The sequence below is a fragment of the Schistocerca cancellata genome, chromosome 6 (genome assembly GCF_023864275.1).
Source record: "Schistocerca cancellata isolate TAMUIC-IGC-003103 chromosome 6, iqSchCanc2.1, whole genome shotgun sequence".
Classification (NCBI taxonomy): domain Eukaryota; kingdom Metazoa; phylum Arthropoda; class Insecta; order Orthoptera; family Acrididae; genus Schistocerca; species Schistocerca cancellata.
This window is the reverse complement of record NC_064631.1, coordinates 663,592,884-663,613,595: the sequence shown is the minus strand read 5'-3', so window position 1 is coordinate 663,613,595 and position 20,712 is coordinate 663,592,884.

Genomic DNA, 20,712 nt, shown 5'->3' with positions numbered 1-20,712 from the left:
TAAAATTGCGGGAAGTTCAAATTCCATCAGGACAATGCAACACACGAGGGCTACCTCCACTAACCTAAGAAAATGGTGGGAAAGTAGGTCACTTGGGCTACCTCCACTAACTTAAGTCATCAAACCCCCATGTCTTCCTAGGAATTGGCTGGGAAAGGGCTCAACCTGTACTGGATAGGATGGATGTAAGTCTTTATTTTGCCGGCAGTCTTTATTTATACAATATGAGGCAGTATGTCCATCCAGTGTGTTCACCACGAGGTCCTGAGTCCAACTGACCTAGTGCACAGTACCACCTCCAGAGGGTGCCGTCGTCCCTCCTGCATGACGTAATCTAAGATGGCAGTCTGGGGGGGGGGGGCTGGCGAAAAAACGACTCAGCCTGTGCAGGGCTGCTGGAGAGAGGAAGGAGTGTACTTTATTTATTTTGGAACAATTTATTTAGGTACAGATTTCATATAGCCGATTTATTACACTGATACAAAACACTCCCTCTGACATGCTTGGCATCATAATACACAGTTTACAGACCTGCAAACTACTCATAAACTGTCGAAGTAATTCAGTACACCGATGTACAGATTCGAAAACAACTCGTCAATTACCGAAATAATGCAGACAAAGCATACTTACCTACAAATTGCTCCTAAATCACAGAAATAATGCCGTACACTGATGTACAGCCACTTAAAAAACTCATAAATTGACAGAATAATGCATCTATAATGTTCTGCAAACACGCTTGCTAATTGTAAACTGCCAAAATAATGTATTGCACAGCATGCAGACATGAAAACAACTCGTTAATTGTCAAAAAATAATGCATGTGTAACGCTATGAAAACACACACAGAACACTTAAACAGCCGAAAATAATGAAGTGCACAGACTCTCAGTGCACATAAAAAACGCAATGTACCAGTGAACTGTTCCAGTGCACACACACGCTTTGATTGGCTAGCTGGCCGGATGCAAGCCAGTGCCGAAGCACGAGCCATTACTCTCATGACATTGCAGATGGCAGCAAGCAGGTGAAAGTTGCGTCTATCTCTGGGTACACATTTAGAGTTCTTCGAGTGTTATATTGACGTCACATGTCTATGTAAATCAGTATCAAGTCACCCCTTGGGCCATGCACACACATTTACCATTGCTGGCATGAAATCTCTCTACCTATGTGTACTGATGTCACAGGTTGCACTACAGAAATCTGTTCCAATGCTTCCCAGAATAACATCAACTGCTTTCTCACTCACGATCATAATGGGAAAGCCCATCCATTACGTATCAGCCCCTTCTCGAAATTGGTAATGTGTCACAGAAATAGTTAACTGTCGCGTTTGTTGTAGCTTTCGTGACATTTCTGTTTGTCTGAATGTAAATTCTTGTCCTAACAGAACCTGTTCGAGTAAAAGCCCAAAACAAAATCGGCAAGATGCTTAGATTTCTGGAGACAGGATTACCAACTGAGTAAATAATTTTTATTTTGAATGTAAATGTTCCTGTGAATTATTTCCATCTTCTTGTTATAGTACAACTCCAGGATTTGGTCTTGGAGACAGGTGTGGGGCTGGACAGAGGCAGACTCTCGAATATCAGCGTCCTGTGGTGGGTTCACAGTCACCAGCAAATAATGAGAGGCCCGAGCACCATACGTTTAAGTTTAAAAATAAATTACATTTATACATGCCTCTAGTGTTAGTGGCAGTAGTATAGGAAGTTTTGTTCTGTAACAAATCGGTTTATATATCTTCTTTGTTGTTGTAGACGAGACAGACCAACCGCCCGATTCTCATGAGGACAGACAGAGGCGCTCTGATCTGGCCCTATTGGATGATGATGGTGATGACTTTTTCGAGGGTGTGGTTGTAACGCCGGAAATGCATATCCTCCTATTTCCATCTATTGTACTATAAATAGGTTTTCCTTATTTTTGTTACCTGAATATATGACATTTCTGTGTCTTTACATATTGTAACTATTTTACTATTTGTATATATATACACTCCTGGAAATTGAAATAAGAACACCGTGAATTCATTGTCCCAGGAAGGGGAAATTTTATTGACACATTCCTGGGGTCAGATACATCACATGATCACACTGACAGAACCACAGGCACATAGACACAGACAACAGAGCATGCACAATGTCGGCACTAGTACAGTGTATATCCACCTTTCGCAGCAATGCAGGCTGCTATTCTCCCATGGAGACGATCGTAGAGATGCTGGATGTAGTCCTGTGGAACGGCTTGCCATGCCATTTCCACCTGGCGCATCAGTTGGACCAGCGTTCGTGCTGGACGTGCAGACCGCGTGAGACGACGCTTCATCCAGTCCCAAACATGCTCAATGGGGGACAGATCCGGAGATCTTGCTGGCCAGGGTAGTTGACTTACACCTTCTAGAGCACGTTGGGTGGCACGGGATACATGCGGACGTGCATTGTCCTGTTGGAACAGCAAGTTCCCTTGCCGGTCTAGGAATGGTAGAACGATGGGTTCGATGACGGTTTGGATGTACCGTGCACTATTCAGTGTCCCCTCGACGATCACCAGTGGTGTACGGCCAGTGTAGGAGATCGCTCCCCACACCATGATGCCGGGTGTTGGCCCTGTGTGCCTCGGTCGTATGCAGTCCTGATTGTGGCGCTCACCTGCACGGCGCCAAACACGCATACGACCATCATTGGCACCAAGGCAGAAGCGACTCTCATCGCTGAAGACGACACGTCTCCATTCGTCCCTCCATTCACGCCTGTCGCGACACCACTGGAGGCGGGCTGCACGATGTTGGGGCGTGAGCGGAAGACGGCCTAACGGTGTGCGGGACCGTAGCCCAGCTTCATGGAGACGGTTGCGAATGGTCCTCGCCGATACCCCAGGAGCAACAGTGTCCCTAATTTGCTGGGAAGTGGCGGTGCGGTCCCCTACGGCACTGCGTAGGATCCTACGGTCTTGGCGTGCATCCGTGCGTCGCTGCGGTCCGGTCCCAGGTCGACGGGCACGTGCACCTTCCGCTGACCACTGGCGACAACATCGATGTACTGTGGAGACCTCACGCCCCACGTGTTGAGCAATTCGGTGGTACGTCCACCCGGCCTCCCGCATGCCCACTATACGCCCTCGCTCAAAGTCCGTCAACTGCACATACGGTTCACGTCCACGCTGTCGCGGCATGCTACCAGTGTTAAAGACTGCGATGGAGCTCCGTATGCCACGGCAAACTGGCTGACACTGACGGCGGCGGTGCACAAATGTTGCGCAGCTAGCGCCATTCGACGGCCAACACCGCGGTTCCTGGTGTGTCCGCTGTGCCGTGCGTGTGATCATTGCTTGTACAGCCTTCTCGCAGTGTCCGGAGCAAGTATGGTGGGTCTGACACACCGGTGTCAATGTGTTCTTTTTTCCATTTCCAGGAGTGTATATTTATGCGTTTATGTCGATGTATAATTGGTTTGTTTCGTAAATATTATTTGTATTTTTACGCCGGGTCTTGCCTAGGGAAAATTGCTATCGAAACATTACATCGATAGGTCGTGTGAAGAATCAAAGTGTGTAGGATCTTTGGTAATGTTAACTCTGCCGCGTGGAGCGCGGGCTGAGCAGAGAGAGTCTAGCTGGAGTAGCGAGTGGAGCAGGTGTGTTGTGTGACGCTCCCGCAAGTTGCCGCGCTTTCGGGGTTTGGCAGCATGTAATTGCGCTCGACTTGCGATGATAGTTTCTGACATGGTGTCGCGGACGGGAAGCATTAGCTGGCGCACATCAAGAGCCCGTTTCGCCTGGTGACCGTGTCGAGAAGAAGGCGCGCCAACATCCAGCTTCTGCAACAGCGACGGCCGACAATGAGTGACTGTCGCCACCTCCTCGATCGACGGCTTCAAACCTTCAATCAACCAACAAGGAAGACTGGAAGCACGTAAAGTTTTAGAACTGTATGGCAGACCGTAGCTTTTGAAACTTTTAAAATTGTTGCATCACAAAATTACAGCAACTTTGCATGAACCTTTGTTGCTCATTGTCCCAATTGCATTGCCAAGCAGGGTCCCTTCCTTTTCCGAAATGAACCCGAGTGTCATTGAAATTCAAACGCCAGCATTAAAGTAACATAATACGATTTCACTGCTTTAATTTCAAAGTTCAGTTAAGGCATTCATAGCTGGCTACAATATTTAGATTACACAAGCACAAATTAAGAGTGCGAGTTTTGTTGCCATATTTTAGCTTACCTGTGACTGCAGCTCAGCTTGGTACGTACTAAATTTTACTATTGTTAATTGTCCAGAATCATTTAATTCAAGTTCAAAGTTAAATCTCTTATTTCTAAATTGCGTAGATTCAAGTAGCTTTTGAAATGATTGTTGAGGTAGTCCAAGACTAACCGTATTTTACTGAATTTCGATGTCCTTCAGAAAGAAAGCTCACTATTAACTTCAGTCACTAAATTAACTTTCGATTTTCCGGTTTTATTAATTCTTTTGCTAAATTAAGTCAGAGTGTAGCGAAATTTATTACTTCTGACAAACTTTCAGTTTTCACACTACACTTGTCAACCTTCAGTTGCCACGCTTCTAGTGCTAATTATATGTGTAATAATCTTTCTTTTTCAGTTACTATAGTAATTGTCCTTAGGACTGGCGACCGTAATTTCCCCAAATCTCAAATATCTAATTACCGCTAGTTGATTGTTAACGTAACGGCCGCACATTTACTTTATTTATTAACTTTACCCCTTTTCAAAATTAATTTCCACCAGTTTCATTTGTATTTTTCCTTTCATTTAGATGTAACCCTTTCCTCCCTCATTACCGACAGATTAACTTCGGTGACGATTGCTTTTACCAAATTTCCATTAGGTACACCCGGTTTAATTTTTTCACTGTCATTAAGGTCGATAAGTGAGGGAGAGGTTACATGGTGGAGTCGACTGATGAAGTTTTAGTGCCCTGGAGCCAGAGCGAAAAAGGCAACTACTCACTCTGTTTATAACCTTGTGATCGTCAGAATTCTTTCTTTCACAACAACAGCAGCAGTAAGCAATGTACTTAACTATTATTTATTTTATCTGTTTTCTACAGTGGTCACGTCTCAGCAACCTCAACACGACGTGTCGCTCATACCAGAGGCGGCTAAACAGCCTTCCTCACCAAAGCACCGCCCGGTAAGACACGCATCACCAATAAGACCACCACTACTCACTGCAAGGTACACCGCCAAGGCCGCCGCCGCCCCAGCATTGCTGCTCTCCCGTCCGTGGGCCGAACAATGAACCACCACCATTCAAGTTACCAGGTCTGGTCTACAGCAGCTTCAGGAGCCATCGCCACAGCCTGGCTGCCCCATCGCTCTGACCTGGTAGCATTGCAGCTCCCTCCTCCATCAACCTCATCATATGAGCCTTGTCGGAATCGGCACAAACGCAAGGTATGAGTGCCTCACCACATACCGACTTGCCCCTCCCCAATACTGTCATAAATGGGGTGGACTCAGAATAATATTAATACTAATATAGATGATCCTGTGGTTAATGGCAGTTCTCTCTCCCATCCTTTTGGTAAAGGACACTAGGTCAGTGATACCTTACTGCAGATAGAATACGCAGTGATTGCAGACGCTTACGTGGGGCGAATCTAGTTCATGAGGACCAAGAACCTGGCAGGAGGGTACTGCGACTCTGTTGGTTTTCTAAGTGTGTGCCTTTCTGTTGTGGAAATGGAGCTCATCAAGGTAGTCAATGTTCTGCAGTATCACGCCATTAAATGCAGTTAGGTGCTTAGCATCCAATTTACGCACCCCCCCCCCTTCCCCAAAGTTGAGTCTGGTGTTGAAGAGACAACTCTTCATTATATTTGCGTGGGGGGGGGGGGATGGCGTGATAATGCAGAGCACGTCAGTCACTGAGTGGTTTCGTAAATCCACCTTGAGTGCTATACTGACTGGCTCGGTTTTCCGAGATGGAGGTCAGAGTGTCAGCTAAAGCACAGCTGAATACTACACCTGGACATCCATACACGTGTCTACAATCCGGTAAATGGAGGATCAAACTATGTCAAGCTCCTTAAAGATATAGCTAACAAGAAGGCATGCATTAATGTAGAAAATAGAAACAATTAGGATTGTTTTGCATGATCAGTCATGGCTTGTGAAAGAAATTACGATCGTAGGAATCATCCTGAGCGTCCCAGTACGTACCATATAGGTGATAATATTCGTTCGTGTTATAAATTCGATGCCATAGAGTTCCCCATCAAGACCAGGAATACCTAACTTTGAGGCGCAGAGTACTGGCATATCAGTTAATGTTTATGGCCTTAGAAGAAATGCAAGTCAGATGAGCAAACGAAGCACACTGTTATCGGCCCCTCCATTTCTCAAAATCTGTCAGTGAGTATGAGCCGCATATAAACATGCTGCTCTTCTCTGAAGTTGATAATTATCACTATGTTCGGGTCAAAGACATGTCCCAACTCCTTTCTTCCCAACTATCAAAAGATTGTCAAATAAAACATATATGCTTAATGTGCCTGAATTATTTCTTCTGAGACAAGTAATTAACAGCTCATCTAGTAGGCTGTGCTTCCAACGACCCAGTACGTGTTATTTTGCCTACTGAGGTAAATAAATTCATAAAGTTCAAGAATTCTCACCACCAGGGGCGATGCCCTTATTTAGTGTACGCCGACTTTGAGTGCCTCCTCGCTCTTGTGACCCACTGTGAAGGTGACCCTACAACCTCACATACCACCTTTACACAAAAACATGTACCATATGTGGCAGTGTACCAAATTGTATCGTCCTATGATTCCAGTCTTAACCGCTGCAATCTTATGTCTTGGATAATCCTGCAGTTTGGCTGCTCACTGAGCTCGAAAGACTTTAATTGGAGGTGGATAGGCTTTACTGTGCCAACGTTCCCATGACAAAATCGAAGGAGAATGAAGATTTGTATAATAACACAGTTGATTGTCATACTTGCAGGCTGTCATTAGACAGAAAAGCGAAAACTCCTCATAGGGACCACTGTCATCTTACGGGGAAGTTCCGTAGCACAGATCACAAAGTGTGCAATTTGAATTACCAGCTACCAAGACATGTACCTGTTTTCTTCCACAATTTAAGTGGGTATGTTGGTCACTTTCTAGTTGAGCACTTGGCTGATTTCGGTTGGGAGAAAAATCAGGTCAGTGTCCTACATGAGAGCGTAGAGAAATACATTTCATTCTCCAAATGTGTGATGTCAAGAATTACGCTCCGCTTCCTGGGTTGTTTTGGGATGAAAAGCTCAAGAAAATGAAGTGCAGCATTGAATTATTGACCAATGCTGATATGCTTTTTTTCTTTGAGCTAGGGATCCGTGGGGGGCTTTACCAATGTTTCCATAGGCATGCCAAGGCAAATAACCTGTGGATGGGTGACGGGTTCAACGCATCCCATGATTCGAATTACATAATGTACCTGGACGTAAATAACTTATACAGGCACGCCATACAGCAATCACTGCCGATTGGTGAGTTTTGATGGGTGCCAGAAGATGAATGCAAGGGTTTAGGTGGAAAAAATCACGGGGGGGGGGGGGGGCGCATTGCAGCTGATCCTGATGTAGGGTATGTGCTGGAGGCAGAACTCACATACCCTGTTAGATTGCATGATGCGCATGCCTATTTGCCGCTGTGTCGAGAGCAACTAGTTCCGGAAGGAGGCTCCATGCCGAAACTGATGACAATGCTGGAGGATAAGTGGAGAGACATTATTCATTATCATAATCTCCAGCAGTGTCTCAGCTTGGGTATGGAGCTGGTTAGAATCACCCACGCTATCTCCTTCAAGCAGTCCCCCTGGTTGAAGGAGTGTATTGATATGAATACGAGACAGAGAGCTTCTGTGCAGTGCGACTCTGAGAAAGATTTCTATAAATTAATGAATAACTCAATTTTCGGTAGAACAATGGAGAATTTGAGGGAACGACGTGACATTTTGATTAGAACCGAATGGGAATGGCGTTATGGCGTAAGAAAATGCATTGCCAGACCATATTTTAAGTGGGTCACCATATTCTGTGTGGAGATGGCGAAGACTGCAGTAGAGTTTAAGAAACCTATTTTTGTGGAGATGTGCATACTAGACCTGCACAATCTCCGCATGTACTGCGTCGATTTTGAGTTGGCGAAAACTCATTTCACAGATCATAAATTACTTTATATGGATACAGATAGCTTCATCTATTGGGTGAAGAACTGCGATCCATTTGAAGTATTGAGGTACCATGGTAATGAATTCGACACGTCCTCATACACAACCGATAATCCTTATGGTATCGGTCTTATGAAGGATGATGCGAATGGATTGCTGATTGTGGAGTTTGTAGGTCTACACTCAAAAAGTATGCATATCGCGTAGTGAAGGGTGCCATTCAGAGGCGGGCTAAGGTTCAAATGGTTCAAATGTCTCTGAGCACTATGGGACTTAACATCTGAGGTCATCAGTCCCCTAGAACTTAGAACTAATGAAACCTAACTAACCTAAGGACGTCACACACATCCATGCCCGAGACAGGATTCGAACCTGCGACTGTAGCAGTCGTGCGGTTCCGGACTGAAGCGCCTAGAGCCGCTCGGCCACAGTTGCCAGCGTGGGCTAAGGGTGTGCATCATACAGCGTGGAGAGCCTTCTCTGTCGAAGACCATTTGTGATTCCTGTGCAGTGGTGTTCATGGTGCTGCACCACAGCCACCACATGTGGTATGGCAGACCAGTATTCGATCGAGAGGATCTGAGGTGTACACTGTGCTGTAGTCTAAAATCGGTCTGTCGCCTCATGAGGATAAAACTGTCATTTTTTATGACGGTATTGAAACTCTCCTGTACTCATACTACTCACTTGTAGCGAGAGAAAGGGTGGGGGTGGGGGACTCTGATTGAATGTGAGAGAGAGATAGAGACAGATAGAGAGAGAGAGAGAGAGAAAGTCTGCAGAGTAGTAGTATGACCTTTTTATCATAGTGGAAGTGGTTCTGTGGTTTTTGTCTGTGTGTGAGTGTGTGTGTGTGATGTAAATATTTTTGTGTACTATGTACAGGTGTATATACGTACATAGAGAGAATGTGTGGAAAAGAAAGGATAAAAAAAGAAAATCCCATTTATAACATTTATCTTGACCACCCTAAATAACTGTTTGTCCAGATGCAAATTAGAAAATGTTTCAAGCAAATGTTCTTTAGCTATCTGGGGGACATCAATCAGTATGATTGCTTTCGTTGTCGCTTTATTTTTCACAATGATATGAACAGCGGTATGACTTTTTTAAATTGCCCCCTGTATTTTTTATTTGGTAATTCATTTTCCCTTCTAAAGATCTATTCAAAAATGTATCACAGTGTACCATTCACTGAAACACAACGCTGTAATGACATAACACAGTACCGACTTTGAGCCCGGGATCACAAACTCGTCCACTGGCTGCAGTTGCCAGAAAACAAATGAAAAGCAAGTAAAAACGTAATACAAAATTGACTTTGACTCTCCTGTACCATTGCCAGGAGTAGAACATTCAGAGGTGCTCAAATTGGTGATCCTTGTACCGATACATTGGTGCACTCGTTGGATGAAAGAATGATTTACAGCTTCAATTGCTGTCTGCTGAAGAGAATTACAAGCAAGCACGATATGTTCTTGCATGTCCTCTGGAGTTGTTAGAATATTGCGGTAGACAACGTCTCTAATGCATCCCCAAAGCAAAAAGTCCAGAGGATTTAAATAGACCTAGCAAGCCAAGTAACTGTTCCTCCTCGACCAATCCATCTGGAAGTATTCCTTCGGTTCTGAACACGACGTGCACGCAAGGCATTACGTGCTGGACATCCATCGTATTGATACCACATAAGTATTCTGGTTCTTAGCGGCACTTCATCCAGAAAAGGAGGAAGAATTTGTCTGAGGAAGTTGGCATACGCTATGCCGTTTAGACCACCATTGATAAAAGAAGGGCCGATGATTATAGTACCAATCATACCACACCAGATGTTAACTCTCCATTGACACTGATGTTCCACCTGTCTAATCCTTCGTGGGTTGTTGCTGGACCAATAATGCATGTTCCTTGTATTTACCTGTCCTTTGTTTGAAAATGAACATTCATCGGTAAATAGAACTTGGAGAAGAAGTTCAGGTTGGAGAGGATTTACTGCTGTGCCCACTGACAGAACTGTATACGATTCTGGAAATCATTCCCATGCAATTCTTGATGTAGGTGTACATGACAAAGATGGAACAGGTGACGTGCAGGAATACGGTATACACTGGTTTCAGGAATGCCAATCTCATGTTCTAGCTGTCGTGTGCTCACATGTGGATTCATAGCAACGGAAGTAAGAACAGTAACTTCGGAAGCCTCGTCTGTGCGAGTGATACGACGATTGCGTTGTCGTGGGTTGAAACTTCCCGTTTCCTGAGCCTCACAACAAGGAGACAAAACATCCGTCAGGAGGGTGGGTTCTTGTCAGGATATCGCTCTCGGTACAGTTCCGCTGTCTGCGTAGCATTTCACCTACCTTCAACAACAATAAAAGAAACGTTATGTCGACGCAGTTTGTAGGAAGGACAGACTTTACTGTATGCATACTCTACACATCAGTATTTAAAAGCACTGACTTACTGTACTAAATGTACCAGTACATAAGGAAACAATATTGCAATTAATGTTCTGCTAATTTACATTCCTCATAGATGAGTAGCATTTCTACTTTCTCTTCGTTGGTGTACATTCTACTCACACAACTCTTCAACAGTCGATCGTTGACGGAATGACGGGTGTGCATTCTACTTATGTTTACATCTGTCCTCTGTCAACGTCTGCACGTGGATGTGTTCCATTACCCCGAGTACCTGCACTAAGCGCTAGGAGCGTCAACTTCAATGCTGTGTTACGTAATAAACAACGTGGTGTTTCAGTGAATGGCACACTATGATACATTGTTGAATAGGTCTTTAGGGGAGGAAATGTACTATCGAATAAAAAATATAGGGTTCCATTTAAAAAAGTTGTACCGAGGTTCATATCTTTGTAAAAGACAAATCTACAACGAAGGCAATCATGCTGATTGATGTCCCCATGACGGCTAAAGAACATTTGTTTCAAACGTTTTGTAATTTGCATCTGGACAAATAGTTAGTTATGGTGGTCAAGATAAATAGGGCACCCTGTATATATGCACACCATGTGTGTAAAAGAAAGCAAAATTTAAAAAGAAACAAACAAAAAAATATTAAAAAAGCGTGAACAAAAAAAATATTTATATTGATTTATTTGTTCTTACGCAACGTAAGTGTAGCACCATGTGCGTCTTGAAAATAGAATAGCATTTAAGTTTTTCACCTACCGCTAGCCATCCAAATCACAACAGTTTTGAAGTATGTATATATATAGCTTCCAGTCAATCAGAATTGTTATTGTAAAAACCTTTGCTATTGGGGACTGCCGAAATTAGGATGTAAGCGTGCGCAGTCCATCAGAATTATTGTAAAAGCTATACTATTGCAGCTGTGGATTTTAGTTGTAGTGAAGAAAGTATTTTCGCATTAGTTTTTAGTGTAGATTAATGAAAACAAATTTCCTACCGTTGTTACTGTTGTAACGAGTAAGTTAAAAGTATTTCTGCATTGGAATAGCAGAGCCAATTTATACCTCAAGAATACTATATTGTACTTCAAAAACTACATTGTAACTCAAGAATTATATTGTACCTCAAGAACTATAGTGTATTTGTGTGAACCGAATAATCGAAGAAAAAATTTGTCACCATACGTCTTTGTTGATGTTATTTACAAAAAACCCAATCCCATATGGCGTTATGTATATAAATGTACATAAACGCTGTGCATGTCTCAAATAACATTAGTTTTTCTGAAGATAAGTGATATTAAGGAGATGAAGTTTAAGATGGAAGACAAAATATATAGAATGGTTGTATGGTATTACGCCTTCGTACAGCACGAATTGGGTTATGGGTGCAGGAGGCGCTCTACCGTGTCCGTTTCCAAAGATATACAGCAGATATGTCTAAAATTGTATCTCCTGTGCTTGAAGAAAACCACAGACATAGCATGCAGTTAAAACTGTACCCTGTAGAAACAGGAACAGGGTTGAAAAAAAATAATAATAAAAAAAAGAACACAGAGGCTGTGAAGTAACAATTCATTGATTTCTTATTCAACTTAAAAGTAATTTTACATTTTCATAAGCAGACACACGAACACTGTTTTCACACGTCTTCTGGATTTAAACTTTGTTTTGATTCCTTTTCGTAGATACATACATTCTAAAATTTTTTACCTGTCTAGGATAAGAGTCTGTGAAAAATTTGACTATTGTTGTATTGAACTAGGCATCTAGAAACGACGGAGAGGCTTCGTCCCAAACCGAACCCAGGGTTATTGTGCGGTTCGGGCCCCCCAGTGGAACCCCTCCCCCTCCCCTCCTCCCTCAAGAACATCTCACACCAGTTGAGTGTAGCCCCAATGTTTGCGTGGTAGAGTAATTACGGTGTATACTTGTACGTGGAGACAGTGTTTGCGCAGCAGTCGCCGACATAGTGTAACTGAGGCGGAATAAGGGGAACCTGCCCGCATTCGTCGAGATGGAAAACCGCCTTAAAAGTCATCCACAGACTGGCCGGCACACCGGACCTCGACACTAATCCGCCGGTCGGATTCATGCTGGGGACCGGCAAGCCTTCCCGTACGGAAATCAGTGCGTTAGACCCCACGGCTAGCATAACGGGCTAAATTTGACTATAGATGAATATGTTTGGTTTGTGGCTGCTGTAAGGAGAGAAATGGTTAGGTACAGGATGAGTTGGTGGTGGATTCCGATTCTCAGAGAACGCCAGGCAAAGTCGGAGAAAACTGCTACAACTCGTGATGGAGACTCCGTCTCTCTTGGCCACAAAAGTACTCACAGTAGCAGCAAGATTTTCTGGAAACGCTTTCAGAATGAGAAGGTTGAACAACAGTGGCAATATGAGCAGGGGCGATTCTAGAAGTCAGTCAAAGGGGGGGGGGGGGCTTGGGGGATGGAATACCGCTTATCAAAAGGAATGTAATATCGCTTATCAAAAGGAGAGTTGGGGTCCACCACCGACAAACTAGAAAAAATTGGTGTTGCTTAAACTAGTTTTTGGAAACTGTTTTGGATTTCAGGGTAAAAAATGGTCTACAGAATGTGTGTGCCCAGGAAATTAATACGTTTTCACCCAGATGTCCACTGATTTTGAAGTTTTTTGTCTGGGGCCAGGAATTTAAGTGTTGGTAGGCATACCCGGCATATTTAGCTTTAAAAATGGTCTACAGAATGTGTGTGCCCAGGAAATTAATACGGTTTCACCCAGATGTCCACTGATTTCGAAGTTTTTGTCTGGGGCCAGGAATTTAAGTGTCGGTAGGCATACCCGGCATATTTAGCTTTCTTAATTATCGTAAGTGGTACCCGTACATTAATATACATCCAAATTATATTAATGAATAATAAGACGCCCCTTTTAAGTTAAATGATATTTATTGGTTTGGATAGTAAGCTATTTACCACTCTTATTCTTTTGTTAAAATGAGTTTGAAATACATTGCAGCCTATATTGCTACATAATTATTTAAAAAAAAATGATGAATGTGTTTAAGTAATCTATTCGCTGATTTCTGAAGTCTTTTTATCCAGTGTAATGTAATATGATACTCCATAGGGGAGAGTCTATAGCCCCCATAGCCCCTCCCCTCCCCCTTGCCACCACCCCTGAGTATGAGATCTTCTGACTAAGAAACTGGTCGCTTAGAGAACGTCTTGAACATAAAAGCTGACGGCGAAATATTGCGCGTCGTTCGGACCTTGATAGTAGCAGATTCGCCCAGTATTCCCGAAGAAATCACTATGCACTGTATTGCTAACCACACTAATTGTTTTTATGAATGTCCGGGGATCGAACATCAAATAAAAGTTCGTAATCGATATTTACCTTCTTTTTCACAAATTAAATTTTTTATTCTTGATAACTGCGATTACGTGTTGACATCTGCACTTCAAAGTACTTCTATATGCAAACTTATGTGACCTAAAAAAAACCATGTCCAATCGGTATTGCTTATTTCCAACAATTACCAGAAAACATCGATGCTTTTTCTTTCACAGCAAAGAGTGTTGTCGTCACAGCAAAGATCGTTGTCTGAAATTACGGTAGCGCATCATCGCTGGTTCTCGCAGCCGGAATATGACAATCATATTACATTACATAGGGACTAATTAATCAACAGTTGGTTTACTTGAAGACATTTAGGAGTGACTATCTGAATCACTTTTATTGTATTAGTGTTGGTATCTGTGCAGTAAACGATTGTTGGACTTTAGTGTAACAATAAATGACGTGATATATGGCCTGCACTTTTCCCGTGTTCCCTTAGTTGTTTCCTCTTGCTGTGTCATCCACTGACACCTCACCGAACAGCAGCATTTACACTCAATATCCTCAGCTATTTGTTGGATATATTTGTGTCTCTATATTCTCTTACAGTCTGATTTTACCGCTTCCATCTCCGCCTACTATAGAGGAAGTTATTCATTGATGCCTCAACGCACGTCTTATTATCACGTTCGTTCTTCTCAGTGCTTACGACCTATTTCTTTCCTCACCGATTCTGAAGCAAATCTCATTTATTATCTTATCAGTCCACCTAGTTTTCAACTTTCTTCTGTAGTATCGTACCTCAAATGGTTCGATTTCTTTCTATTTCGGTTTCACAAACGAGAAACATTTGCACCTATCTAAGAGGATGCCTTTACCACCCATGAAACCCTTGCAGATGAATCTGACATATAATTACACTACTGGAAACAAATGGACTTTCGAAAGCTACAAATATTTGGTTAACAGGTCTGTTATTAATGATATGCATTACACGATAATAGAGCACCAGTATCACTTAAAAAATGCGAATTACACATCTGCGCTGGTTGGGAAGCACACGTTTCACGTCTGTCACTCAGAATCGCCCATCTATTCATACTGCCCCTTAAATTTCAGCAAGAGAGGGGACTGAATAGATTTCCTTTGTGACAGTGACAGTTGAGGTAGTGAGTGTGTTAGTACAATTCAAGTAGACAAGCGGAACTTGATATTTTCTATCCATTGACCTTAAATTTACTGTGGCGAAAAACATCAATGTGCTACAAACTCATTTTCATCCAATGAATGCACTGTATACTGTAGTATTGTGTGTTATTTAATAATTTTCATTGCTGCTTGTGTAACCCCCATTAAAAGATCAGTTTATGTCCATGAAGGAAGCGCGATAATATTCAGTACATATATTCTCTCTGTCCTTATCCAAGTTCTCTTCTACATTAATTAGCTCACTTTTACATTAAATGCAAAATATTTTTGCAATTTCGTTTATCAATATGGGATAGAAAATCTGGTAGCAGAATAGCAGGTTTGACGACAGTGATTAACTTTTTCCCGATATGTTGCCATCAGTTAACTCGCACAACAGCCCCTGATGAGCACAAACTTCATATACGTATAAACCACAGTAAATAAACGCTTTCCTCTCATGCAATATATAATCACCCAGAAAAAAAGTATTCTGTACATATTTCCTCTCTATAGCCTGTAAAACTATAAAAATAAATGATTCGTTGAAATTATTTTGAGATAATATTTGATGTTGGTGTTCTTGTGATCTTCAATCGGAAGACTGGTTTGATGCAACTATTCACGCTACCCTATCCTTTGCCAAAACTTTTTCCTCTCTGAACTACTGTAACCTGAACTACTGTAACCTGCATACAGATGAACTTGCTTGCTATCCCCAGCCTTCTCTCCGAAAATACAATGATGTTTCTTTGTTGTCTCAAAATGCGTTTTTCTTTCTTAATTGATATTTCGCCTTCCCACTCTGAATATGAGCAGGGGTGTGGGCTGTCAGCGATACAGGCAACCCACTGTCAACCAACTGACAGCGAAAATTTTTAAGTAGATGAAAATGATACAAATAGAGGATATATTTATAGTGAATTTAAAACTTTTTAATGGGGAAAGTAAAATGAGAGTTTAAAACTTTTTAATGGGGAAACTAAAATGACAGTTTTTAGATATATGAGAGGTATGACCTCTTGCACTGTTAGTTAAAACAATTAACAATAAAAGGTACAACGAAATACAATAAGCGAACATTTAAAAGAAAAACGTGATGTCGAAACACAGATATTTAAAAGAAGCACTTTTCTGTCTATAAGAAACGGCAGGACCTGCCCTGGGATAGGGAGTATGTTGTTGAAGGACAAATGGTGTCCAGCGAGGAAAGTAGGAATGTAGTGGTACAAAGATGAGGACTGGTGCATAACAGCGTTGGGGTACGAGTGCCTGATGGGACAGAAGAATGGGTGAGTTGATTGGGGAGTTGGTAACGATATAAGTTGTTAGGAAAAGGGGAGGGGCAGGGAAAGAAAGGCAGGTGGCGAAGGAAATGGGGGCAGAGAAATGTGGGGAGGGGAAAGAGAGAGGAAGCTCTGTTGAGGTGGGGTGGGGCGGGGTGGACTTATATCGGATGGAATGGGTAAATGTCTGGGCGGAGTTCATGATCTGGGAGGGGGAGATGGCTGAAGCTTCTTTGAGACAGTATGTAGAGCTTATGTAGGCGCAGAGTTGGTGGAATGTGCTGGTAAAGGGCGCGGATGCACGTGAGGATTGGAAAATAGAGGGGAAACGATAGGATTATTGGAGTCGAATTCGAGGAGAATGTACATTGTTAGGAGGTGCTCATAATGTTTCCTTATCAACTGATATTTAACCGCAGCGTAAAAAATATCGCAAGCTTGCGGACGACATAAAATTTCCTTAATGTCGACGTAAATCATAGCAGACAATAAAATGTGCAGCTTCGTCGTCACAAATAAATAAGTCTCCCTTTACAGTACCTACGGGACTTCGCAGGAAATTACGTGTGCGCTTCGAGCAGTGCTGGTCTTCGGTGCGCTGGCAGCTGGTGACCACGCAATCGGCACAGCTCGGTCATCGGAGAATTCTGCCAGTGGTCGCCGGTTACATGAAAATGAGGAAAACATTTCTTTGTAGTTCAAACGGAACGTGTAACTGCTTTAAAACGTACACCTTTTTAAAAATGGGAACTACATGTACACTACTGGCCATTGAAATTGCTATACCAAGAAGAAATGCAGATGATAAACGGGTATTCATTGGACAATTATATTATACCAGAACTGACATGTGATTACATTTTCACGCAATTTGGGTGCATAGATCCTGAGAAATCAGTACCCAGAGCAACCACCTCTGGCCGTAATAACGGCCTTGATACGCCTGGGTATTGAGTCAAACAGATCTTGGATGGCGTGTACAGGTACAGCTGCCCGTGCAGCTTCAACACGATACCACAGTCCATCAAGAGTAGCCACTGGCGTATTGTGACGAGCCAGCTGTTCGGCCACCATTGAGCAGACGTTTTCAATTGGTGAAAGATCTGGAGAATGTGCTTGCCGTGGCAGCAGTCGAACATTTTCTGTATCCAGAAAGGCCAGTACAGAAACTGCAACAAGCGGTTATGCATTATCCTCCTGAAATGTAAGGTTTCGCAAGGATCGAATGAAGGGTAGAGCCACGGGTCGTAACACATCTGAAATGTAACGCCCACTGTTCAAAGTGCTGTCAATGCGAACAAGAGGTGACCGAGAATTGTAACCAATGGCAACCCATACCATCACGCCGGGTGATACGCCAGTATGGCGATGACGAATACACGCTTCCAATGTGCGTTCAACGCTATGTCGCCAACCACGGATCCGCTCATCATGATGCTGTAAAAAGAACCTCGATTCATCCGAAAAAATGACATTTTGCCATTCGTGTACCCAGGTTCGTTGTTCAGTACACCATCTCAGGCGCTCCTGTCTGTGATGCAGCGTCAAGGGTAACCGCAGCCATGGTCACCGAGCTGATAGTCCTTGCTGCTCCAAACGTCGTCGAACTGTTTGTGTACATGGTTGTTATCTTGCGAACGTCCCCATCTGTTGACTCAGGGATCGAGACGTGGCTGCACTATCCGTTACAGCCATGTGGATAAGATGCCTGTCATCTCGACTGCTAGTGATACGAGACCGTTGGGATCCAGCACGGCGTTCCGTATTACCCTCCTGAATCCACCGATTCCATATTCTGCTAACAGTCATTGGACCTCGACCAACGCGAGCGGCAATGTCGCGATACGATAAACCGCAATCGCGATAGGCTACAATTCGATCTTTATCAAAGTCGGAAACGTGATGGTACGCATTTCTCCTCCTTACACGAGGCATCACAACAACGTTTCACCAGGCAACGCCGGTCAACTGCTGTTCGTGTATGAGAAATCGATTGGTTGGCTGCAGCAGTAATAAGTGGCGCAAATGAATTTGGGACACTACATCACGTGTCAAATTTTAGCTGGATTTCAACGACTAGGAGAAGAGATATACAGACTGAATGACGCTAGTCTTAGACTTTTTAAACGTTAAAATCATTTCATGTTTCTGATGACAGTTCTCGAGTATGTACATTTGACTATCCAACACGAAGAGAGATGCAGCCACAAAAGGTTTTTTGCTACAGCCGACACAGGTATAGGTAAACTCAAGTTTCAGAATTAAAATTATGATTTTGTGCTGACACTAAGAGAATGGAATAACATTTTAAATTTAATAAGAGAGTAACTGCGTTGTTTTTCCATTGAATATTTGCAGTTTTTGCCGATGAAAAAGTCTGTAAACCCTCACCCTCCATAGCTATTGCAGAATTCGTCACAGTTTCCACTTAACTGTTCGTAGATAGCGTTCTCATATCGAATATTTCGGGTGCGATGAAGAAATACTTTTTTTGTTGTTATAGTTCACGTATCCCCCCCCCCCCCCGTGAACCATGGACCTTGCCGCTGGTGGTGAGACTTGCGTGCCTTAGCGATACAGATAGCCCCACCGTAGGTTCAATCACGACGGACGGGTATCTGTTTAGAGATGAGATAAATGTGTGGTTACTGAAGACCGCCAGCAACCTTTTCAGTGGTTGCAGGGGCAATGGCATGGACGACAGACTGATCTATCCTTGTAACATCAGCCAAAATGGCCTTGCTGTACTGGTACTGCGAACGGCTGAAAGCAAGGACAAACTACAGCCATAATTTTTCCAGAGGGCTGCATGACTACTGTATGTTAAATGATGATAATATTATTTTGGATAACATATTCCGGAGATAATTCTGTCAGAGACAGCAAAGGACTTGGAAGAGCAGTTGAACGGAATGGATGGTGTCTTGAAAGGAGGGTATAAGATGAACATCAACAAAAGCAAAACGAGGATAATGGAATGTAGTCGAATTAAGTCGGGTGATGTTGAGGGTATTAGATTAGGAAATGAGACACTTAAAGTAGTAAAGGAGTTTTGCTATTTGGGGAGCAAAATAACTGATGATGGTCGAAGTAGAGAGGATATAAAATGTAGACTGGCATAGGCAAGGAAAGCGTTTCTGAAGAAGAGAAATTTGTTAACATCGAGTATAGATTTAAGTGTCAGGAAGTCATTTCTGAAAGTATTTGTACGGAGTGTAGCCATGTATGGAAGTGAAACATGGACGGTAAATAGTTTGGACAAGAAGAGAATAGAATCTTTCGAAATGTGGTGCTACAGAAGAATGCTGAAGATTAGATGGGTAGATCACATAACTAATGAGGAAGTATTGAATAGGATTCGGGAGAAGAGAAGTTTGTGGCACAACTTGACCAGAAGAAGGGATCGGTTGGTAGGACATGTTCTGAGGCATCAAGGGATCACCAATTTAGTATTGGAGGGCAGCGTGGAGGGTAAAAATCGTAGGGGGGAGACCAAGAGATGAATATACTAAGCAGATTCAGAAGGATGTAGGTTGCAGTAGGTACTGGGAGATGAAGAAGCTTGCACAGGATAGAGTAGCATGGAGAGCTGCATCAAACCAGTCTCGGGACTGAAGGCCACAACAACAACAACATTCCGGAGATGAAATAGTCCCACATTCGGATCTCTGGGAAGCGACTACCCAGGAGAACGCTATCAGGAGAAATGAAACTGGCGTTCTACGGAGCGGGGCATGGAATGTTACATCCTTAAATCGGGTAGATAAATTAGAAAACCTGAAAAGGGAAGCGGATAAGTTGAAGTCAGGTATAGTGGGAATAAGTGAAGTTCGTTGGAAGGAGAAACAGGACTCCTGGTCACGTGAATACGGGGTATAAACACAAAGTCAGGTAGGGGTCATGCAGAAGTGGGTTTACTAATGAATAAGAAAACAAGAATGCATGTAAGGTGCTACCAACAGCGTAGTGAACGCAGCATCGTGACCAAGACAGAGACGAAGGTCAAACCTACCACAACAGTACAAGTTTATATGCCAATTAGCTACACAGATGACGATGAGACTGAATAAATGTGGGATGGGATTGAAGAAATCGTTCAGATAGTTAAGGTGACGGAGCACTGTAATTCAATAGTAGCGCAGGAAGAGAGGAGTAAAACAGTAGGTGAATGTGAACTGATGGAAAAGAATCAAAGAGAAAGCCGCAGGGAAAAATTTTGTACAGACCATGTAAGTTAATCACTGCGGCACTTGGTTAAAGACTTAAGATATAAGGCTGTACACACGGAAGAGACCT